Source organism: Lactuca sativa, chromosome 4 (assembly GCF_002870075.4).
Source record: "Lactuca sativa cultivar Salinas chromosome 4, Lsat_Salinas_v11, whole genome shotgun sequence".
Classification (NCBI taxonomy): domain Eukaryota; kingdom Viridiplantae; phylum Streptophyta; class Magnoliopsida; order Asterales; family Asteraceae; genus Lactuca; species Lactuca sativa.
Window position 1 is genome coordinate 373,574,211 of NC_056626.2, and position 10,198 is coordinate 373,584,408.

Genomic DNA, 10,198 nt, shown 5'->3' on the forward strand with positions numbered 1-10,198 from the left:
GCACCGAGGTGGTGCTCAAGACGACCGAGAGAATCCAGCAGGTTCGGAGCAGGCTTCAGACTGCGCAGAGTCTGCATAAAAGTTATGCCGACAAGCGTCGATCAGACCTGGAGTTCCAGGTCGGGGATATGGTTCTCCTGAAAGTGTCGCCTTGGAAAGGCGTCATTCGATTCAGGAAGCGGGGCAAGTTGGGCCCGAGATACATTAGACCGTTTAGGGTTGTAGCCCGGGTGAGCAAGGTGGCATATAGGCTGGATCTGCCAGTCGAGCTCAGCCAGATCCACAACACCTTCCATGTTTCCCAGATGCGGAAGTGTCTCGTGGATGATTCAGCGGTGGTGATGTTAGAGGACATACAGGTTGATGACAACCTGAATTATATTGAGCGCCTAGTCGTAATCCTTGACTGGAAATCGAAGGATATAAGGAACAAGAGGGTGGAATTGGTGAAGGTGCAGTGGCAGCACCGAAAGGGGTCCGAGTGGACTTGGGAGCCGGTGGAAGAAATGATAGAGCATTACCCCAAGCTGTTTCAGGATCGAGCAGCAGACTTCGAGGACGAAGTCTAAAATAAGTTGGGGAGATTTGAAGCACCTGGTTCCTGGTAGGTAAAATTTATCTTAAAGTTTTTCATTTTTAGCCTTGGACTCGGCGAGTTGTAGGTCCGACTCGCCGAGTAGAGACGGGATCCGGAACACGTTTAAGTTGGCGACTCGGCGAGTCCATATTCTGGACTCAGCGAGTCCCCGCTGTCTGATGAAACCCTAAATTTCAAGGGTTTGCACCCTATTTAAACCCTCTTATCCGCCCCCAAGCTCGCCCCCTTCACCCCAGAGCTCTATACTTCGTTCAAGCCTTATTCCTTATGAGTTTGAAGCATTTTGGTGTGTTTTCTTGAAAATTTGGAGAGGGAAAGAGAGTAGATCAAGAAGAAGAGGAGGAGGCCAAGCATCTTTGTGTTATCTCAGTGATTTCCTTGAGGTATAACTTGTTTTCCCTCTGTTTTCATGCTTATAATCCCTTTTTAGCTCCATGGAAGTCGTTATTGAGCTTTTCCCCAAGCTTGTTTGTGCCTTATGGTTTGTAATAAGTTGTTAGCCTCTAGATCTAGGTATGATTGAGCTCCAGGAGCTCAGATCTACTGCCTTTATGGAGCCATATTGCATGAAAGCCCTAGATCTACTCTTTTGGTGCATTTTGAGCCCTAAAACCTTCATTAGTGGTTATTTACATGTAAAGTTGGAAACTTTACGTGTTATTCATGCCCTAGAAACCCAGATCTATGAATATCATGAGCTGGATTCAAGCAGAATCGCATGTATAGTTTTTGCATGTGACAGACTTGGCGAGTCGAGTCGCGAGTCCTCGAGTTTTCCCCTTTTTCGTGTTTGCGGGGTGGAGTGGTGAGTCGTGGGATATGACTCAGTGGGTCGGAAGCCAGACTCACTCATAAAGTAACTCAGCGAGTCAATGCCATGACTCGGCGAGATTAAGGCAATCTTCTTTCCTCAAGAACAACTCGGCGAGTTGTTCATACAACTCAGCGAGTCACAACATAGAGTGTTCTTCGGATGAAGATGAACTCGGCGAGTTGTTCATACAACTCGGCGAGTGGGATGAAGGACTATTGGCCTTGGGTTTAGAAGGAAACCTCGTCGAGTTAACGCCTAACTCGACGAGTAGAGACGGATTTACGGTCAGACTAAGGGACAGGGACTCGGCGAGTTGGCAAACCAACTCGGCGAGTCAGGTCAACTGGCAGTTGACTTTGACTCTTGGCTGGTTAGGGGTAAATGGTCAATTTACCCTGAGGTCGGTTAGCAGTATTTGACTAAGTGTTTTGTGGGAATTATTAGCCGGAGGATTTCCGGAGCAGCAACAGCAGAAGACAGTTAGTTCCCACACCGATCAGCAGCTACTTTGAGGTGAGTTACCTTCCAGTAGCGGTAGGTCTATGGCCACAACGCCGGCCCACCAGTAGGAGTTGTATGTTAGATGATTGTCTTTGTGATAACATCTAAGTTTGCTACTACCTGATATGTTATATGCTGGCATGATATGTATATGTGATAGTAGTAGAGCTCGGTTGTCAGGATCGAATGGTAGGTCAGACACCCTAGATATGCCTGACAGTATGTGATAATACGTTTATATGCTGACATGATATGTTATATGCGATAGTGGTAGTAGGAGGGAATCGTCCCTAAGTTTCGGTCGTTAGGACCGAAGGGTAGATCGGACACCCCAGATATGTCTGATAATATGTTATGTTATGATATATGTGACAGTAGCAGTAGGGGGTGAAATAGTCCCCGAGGATCGGTTGTTAGGACCAATGGGTAGTCAGCACCCCAAAACGGCTTGACACGGGTAGTCAGCACCCCAGAACAGCTTGACACGGGTAGGTCGGCACCCCAGAATGGCCGCACTGGGTAGGTCGGGCACCCCAGAATTGCCCGACAGTATGCATGATATGTGATTGTATGGTATGTGGTATGTTAGGGGAACTCACTAAGCTTCGTGCTTACAGTTTTCAGTTTTGGTTTCAGGTACCTCTTCTTCGAAGGGGAAGGAGCTGGCGCGGTAGCGGTACATCACACACATGCTTTGTATCCCGCATTATGATATCTTCCTGGGGAATTGTACTCTGACAATTTTATGTTTATGACAATGTTTTCCCGACATGCATCATCTTTTGTGAAAAATGATATGGTCGTTGAATGATTTATTCCTAAATGTTTTGCTAAGTACCTGTTTTAAAAATGAAATTTTTGGCTCGTATTTTTGGGATGTTACAACCTAACAGAGCCGGCACAGTGCACGTACGCGGGGCGTACTCCAGCGATGACCGCCATTGAGGGACTTAACCACGTACGCGCTGCATACTCAAATTACGCAGGGTGAACGCATAGTTTTCTGAAAATCTCTTTAAGAGCTTATTTCATTAAGTTCTTACGTCCAATCTTCAGATTCACATTCAAAAATACCACTATGAGTCATAAAGTTTCCAACTTTATGACTTTGCATGTCCAATAAGTGCTTAATTCATGAAAACTCAATATCTTAATGCTTTAAGACTTTCCATACCATGCATGGAGCAAAACCAACCCTTAATACTGCATTTTTATGGCTTAAACCCCTCCTAAGGTCTGAAAGGACGACTCAGTGGGTCAAGAACATGCTGTGACATCCCCAAAATCACGACCAGAAAAGACTGGTTTAATTTATGCTTTTAAAATAATTTCAGAGTAATCCTTTGATTAAAAGAGTTGCAGAATTTGTTCCCAAAACAAAATATGATAAAAATAAGATTTACCAAAGCATTTCTTAAAGAAATATATTTTTCATTATATTACAATGCTCGGGATGTCATGTTCCGATAAATAGACCAAAAGCATAAACATTTCAATACAGACCTTACAACAGTTAAATATAACGACAGGTCTATAATCTAAAAATAACTTGACAAGTCATCCAACTTATGCTCTGGCGCCACCACCTGTAATACAAAGAAACTGAGTGGGCTAGCATTCCACATGACTGTCTAGAAAAGTCTGTGGTCGCCATCTAAACTCCGCTAGATGACTGAATCAAAAAATAACATCGAGGCCTCTCATTTGTTTATCACACATCAACTATCTACCCATGTTCTACCAAGCATATTAGTAGAGAAAAATATATATTTTTATACATAGTTTAAAACCTGTATAGCATTCTCATTCAATACATATTCCAAACAACAGATGAGGCACATACACATAACACGTATTTCATAGAGAATAAATCATATCTATGAGATAGAAGAAAGTGAATATATATTCACACCTATAACAACAAAATATACACATAACACGTATTTCGTATAAAATATTTCTTAATTATGCGTTATAAGAAAGTGACTACACACTCACTTGATCAGAAGATGATCGGACAACACTACGACTTGTAGAAGTAGTATTCTTCGGTGAAACTGGGTTCACTTCACTCACTGGGCTTCTTGCGGGCAGAGCTTCGGCTCGGAAACTCTTTTCTTCGCGGGATCTTCGAGCTTCGGTACTTGCTTCGGGTCTTAGGATGATACCGGGGCTTCGGGGTGTACTTCTTTGCACGTAAATCGAGGTAATATGAGTGAGAGGAGAGAATTTGAGCAACCAAACTCGGTTGGCCCTTCAAATCTATTTATAGGGCAAAATTTGCCTTTGCCACGTCGTGGTACGGTTTACCACATCGTGGTGGCTGGGTCGTCACTGCATGCGTCATTGCAAGTGGGTCTGACAGACTCCAGAGCTCCTGCCACATCGTGGTGGCTGACAGCTTGGGGGTTTCGCACCCCGAAATTCAGAAATTCATAACTTTCGCATACGAACTCCGTTTTCGACGTTCTGTATATCGACGCGTAGGTGAGAATATGCTCTACAACTCTCGTTTAGACTTCGTTGGCTAATTTTGACTTTATTTTTAATATACTACCTCCGTCCCAAATTGATAGTCCACTTTTGACTTTTGAAGTCTTTTTCCTTCAATTTTGACTTTAAATATTTTTGTTTTTGATAGATAATAGTTGATGCATAATATATGAATGAATTGTATTTTAAATGTTTTTTCATTGTTATAAGGTCAAAGTTGAAGAAAAAAGACTTCAAAAATGAAAAGTGGACTACCAATTTGGGACGGAGGGAGTATTATAAATATATTACTTTTATATTATTTTTAGTAGGCCGAGACAGGAAAACTCTGTTATAAATTCATAACTTCTTCATCTGACGTCCGTTTTCGCCTATCTTTTTATCGTTTCACTACTATCGATGAGATATTCGATTCTCATTTAGATTGTTTCGGCTAAAAATCACTTGATCTCAAATCGAGGATTCGGGCTGCATACTGCTAAGTCGAAACTTCAGAAAAATCATAAATTCCTCATACGAAGTCAGATTTGGGCATTCTTTTTATGCACGCTCTCAGTTTAACGAACTATACAACTTTCGTTTAGATCACTAAGGCTAGATATCTCTCTATCTTAATTTCATGTTTTACGTCATTCAGCGTCGTGCCGGTTCTGTCGCAAAACTTCGACAGATCATAACTTCTTCGTTATAACTTGGATTTTAACGTTCTTTATATCTCCGGAATCTTTGTTGCGACCACTACAACTTTATGTAAAAATATCGGGTTTATCTCACACTTAAATTTTGACGCTTATTTTATCCTTAATTTAATTATATCTTTATAAACAATTAAATAAGCACATAATTCACATAATTCACATAATACTCAAATAATTCATCTTCATTACTTCAAAAAGAGTTACAAAGGTTAACCTAGACTATTACATCAACAATAATGCCTAGCCTAGAAACGCGGGCGTTACAATTCTCTCCACCTTAGGATGATTCCGTCCCCGGAATCACACATCAACAAACAAATGCGGATAGCGACTAAACATGTCACTCTCCGTCTCCCAAGTGAGATTTGGCCAATTTGAATGTTTCCAACGGACAAGCACTAATTCGACCATCTTGCGTCGAAGCTTTTTAGTCTTTCGGTCAACAATTGCCTCTGGTTCTTCAATCAACCTCTTGTTCTCGTCGAATCTTAGTTCAGAAATTGGAATTATGTCGGGAACTTCCCCCGTGAACTTCCTCAAATAACACACATGGAAAGTGTTATGAATACCATTTAGTTCTTCTGGTAATTCGAGCTTGTAAGCTTGGTTCCCAATTCTTTGAAGAACTTTAAACGGTCCAAGAAACCTTGGACTCCACTTTCCCCTTTTACCAAATCTTATAAGTCCCTTCCACGGTGAGACTTTAAGTAAAACCGAATCCCCAACTTCAAAAGTCACCAGTCTTCGCTTCTTCTCAACATAGCTCTTTTGACGATCTTGAGCTGCTAACATTCTTTCCCTGATCACTTTCAACTTCTCAGCAGTCTGATGGACTATCTCGGGTCCCATAAACTGCTTTTCTCCAGCCTCAAGCCAACAAGACGGCGTACGACACTTTTGTCCGTACAAAGCTTGATAAGGTGCCATCTTTATGCTCGAGTGGAAACTATTATTGTAGGAAAATTCTACCAAAGGTAAATGTTCATCCAAGTTACCTTGGAATTCCAGGGTACATGCTCTCAGCATATCTTCAAGTGTTTGTATTGTTCTTTCGCTCTGACCATCAGTCTGTGGATGGTAAGCTGTACTTAAACACAACTTGGTACCAATTTCCTCTTGTAGACTTTTCCAAAACCTTGAGGTGAAATGGTTGTCACGATCCGATACAATTGTTAATGGAACACCGTGAAGCCTCACAATCTCCTTCACGTATGAATTCACAAGATTTTCCATAGACCACTTCTCATTGGCTGCTATGAAATGCGCGCTCTTAGTGAATCGATCAACGACCACCCAAATCATGTCATGACCACTTTTCATTCTGGGTAGTTTTGTGACAAAATCCATAGTAATGTCTTCCCACTTACCCATAGGCACAAGTAAAGGTTCTAAACTCCCATATGGTTTCTGATGTTGTGTCTTGACTCTCACACAAGTCACACACTCGGCCACATACTTTGCAACATCAAGCTTCATCATTGGCCACCAGTAGTAGGGTTTCAGGTCCCTATACATTTTAGTACTGCTAGGATGAATTGAGTACATGGTTTTGTGAGCTTCTTCCATCAGAAGATATCTTATTCCTCCTGACTTAGGCACCCAAATTCGATCTTGGAATACCTTTAGTCCATGACCGTTTGTATCAAACACCAACGTTTTGCCCAAATGTTCTCCCTTTCGGTCATTCTTCTCAGAAGCTTCCTCTTGAGCTTTCTTTATACTTTCCACAATGGTTGAGACAACTTCAATTCTCAACGCTCTTGGCCTCTTTCTTACAAAATTGACTTTCCGACTGAGAGCATCATCTACAATATTAGCCTTACCGGGGTGGTAAAGTATCTCACAGTCGTAGTCCTTAAGTAACTCTAGCCAGCGTCGTTGCCTCATATTTAACTCTTTCTGATTAAAGAGATATTGGAGACTCTTATGATCAGTGAAAATTTTGCACTTCGCGCCATAGAGGTAATGCCTCCATATTTTCAAAGCGAAAACTACGGCTGCCAACTCCAAATCATGAGTGGGGTAGTTCTTTTCATGCTCCTTCAGTTGTCGAGACGTATATGCTATCACCTTTTCTCTTTGGGTCAAAACACAACCCAACCCAACACCAGACGCATCGCTATAAACAGCGAAGTCTTCAACTCCATCGGGTAGAGAAAGAATCGGTGCCTCGCATAGCTGCTTCTTTAGTTTCTCGAATGTTTCTTTATGCTTATCACTCCAAGCATAAGTAGCTCCTTTGTGGGTCAAAGCTGTTAATGGAGTAGCAATCGAAGAAAAGCCTTGGATAAACCTTCAGTAATATCCAACTAATCCTAAAAAGCTTCGGATCTCTGTGGGACTTTTCGGTTGTTCCCACTTCATCACAACTTCAATCTTTGCTGGATCAACCATTATCCCTTCCTGGTTGACCACGTGACACAAGAATTGGACTTTTTGAATCCAATAATCACATTTGGAGAACTTTGCATACAACTTCTCCTTCTTCAAAACTTCTAACACTTCTCGTAAGTGTCTGCCATGCTCCTCTTGGCTTTCCGAGTAAACCAGAATGTTGTCTATGAACACTATCACAGATTTATCAAGGAATGGATTACAAACCCGATTCATTAAATCCATGAACATTGCTGGAGCATTGGTTAGTCCAAATGACATAACCAAAAACTCGTAATGTCCATATTGTGTTCTGAATGCAGTCTTCTCGATATCATGCTCTCTTACTTTCAGCTGATGATATCCTGACCTTAGATCGATCTTCGAGAAATAGCTCGAACCTTGCAATTGATCAAACAGGTCGTCGATCCTTGGCAACAGGTATCTATTCTTTATCGTTGCTTTATTCAGCTCTATGTAATCAATGCACATTCTCATGCTCCCATCTTTCTTCTTTACGAATAACACCGGAGCTCCCCAGGGCGATGAACTAGGTCTAATGAAACCTTTGTCCGATAACTCCTGAAGTTGCATCATCAGCTCTTTCATCTCCGTTGGTGCTAATCGGTACGGTGCTTTTGCTATTGGCGTGGTTCCTGGTAACAAGTCTATTCTAAACTCCACTTGTCTATCAGGTGGTAATCCAGGAAGATCTTCGGGAAATACTTCTGGATAATCATACACCACTGGAATATTCTGTATCACCTTCTTTTCATTCTTAGCATCGATCACGAATGCTAAATATGATGTACATCCCTTGGTCAAACACTTTCTAGCTTTCATTAGAGAAATGATTCCAGAATTTACTCGGCGTTTGTCCCCGTACACCATAAATGACTCTTTCCCTAGCGGGTTTACTTTTACTATCTTCTTTCTGCACAATATCTTGGCGTCATTGGCGCTAAGCCAATCCATTCCCAGAACGACGTCGAAACCATTAAGTTTGATAGGCAATAATTCCTCGTGAAACTTATTCCCATTAAGGTCGATTAAGATGTTTTTCATACGATGGCTAATAGGTACAAACTTGCCTCTAGCAACTTCGACTAATAAAGCATTATCTAGTCTATCAACATGCAAAGCTAGTTTTCTACCAAACTCATGCGAAATAAAGGAGTAGTTGGCTCCAGAATCAAACAAAATTTGAGCAGGTAATTCGTTTAAAAGAAAGGTACCTGAAGCGACATCAGCTTCATCTTTCGCAGCCTCAAGTGTCATCTGAAAGGCTCTCGCCTTTAGTTTTGGTGGGATGTTGGGCTTAGCTGCCTCCTTCTTCTTCGAATAGTCTTTCAAAATGTGCCCTTCCTCGTTACAACCAAAGCACATGCTTTTGTTGGACGGACACTCAATGGCAAAATGCCCAATTTTTCCACACTTATAGCAGGTTACATCCTCACTACATTTCCCAAAGTGCTTTTTCTTGCACTTCTCACACCATTTCGCTTCGCCTCCTTTTCCTCCAAACTTTTTCGAATCAGACTTTGAAAATTTGCTTTTCTTATTGGAACCTGAAGTTCCTTCGAACTTTCTCTTCTCGCCAACTTCAACCTTGCTGGCGTTTCTTCCCTTGATCATGTCCTCAACAGACTTGGCAACCCAAATAGCTGCCTCTAGAGTAGGTGCCTGACGCACTGGCACTGCGTACTCCTATGGGAGTCCCTTTGCATACCGGTCAACTTTAGTCAGCTCTTCTGGGATGATGCGCAAAGAAAACTCCATCTTGTCTGTGAAGTTATTAGTATATTCGTCGACTGACATGTTGCCCTTTGTCAATGTCAGAAACTTGTTTTCCAACTCCAACAAATTTTGAGCCAAGTAGAACTTGCGCTTGAACTGCACCGAGAACTCTGTCCATGTCAATTTCAGTGGTTCATTTGGGCTTAGGGTCTTCCCTAGAGTGTTCCACCAACGAACAGCTCCACCCCTGAATTGACGCACTGCGAACGTGGTTTGCAACTTGCCTCTGCAGCCACATGTCATAAAGGCCAATTCCATCTCCGAGATCCAATCCATGACTCCGATCGGATCCTCCTTTCCAGTGAAGTTCGATGGTTTGCAAGTCAGAACGTCCTTGTACTTTCATCCCATTCCATCATTCCTTCCATCCTGATTGTTTTGCCTAACTATCGGTGGGTTGGCTTGACCAATAGATCCATTGAAGTTTCCACCTTCCGAGTGCCCTTCATTTAATTCGGGCTCTTCCACTTGAATTGACAGTTCTTCATGATTCTGTTGAAGCAACCGCCTAGTCTCCTCCATTTGACGATCCAACATTGTTTGAATCATCATTTTTACACCGGCCGTTGTTATTGGCTCCGGTGCTGCAACTACAACAAGTATTTGTTCAATCACTGGTGGTTGATTCCTGTTTTCATCAGCATTTCCAACTCCACTCCTTGTTCTCACCATTTTTGATCTATACACCGAATAAGGTGAAATTGGATCCTCATTCACGATAGATATTCAAACCATCCTTATTACTCCGAAACGTTTACATGCTAGTTCTAATATCGTAGACGTACGCTTAGAATCATACACACATAAGGTTTCCAGATCCGGTCGGCAACAAACCATAGATCCGAACAAATAATATCATATATGGCAAACATATAACATTTAGCACATAAAAGCATTTTAGGCAATTTTCCTAAAATAAACTAG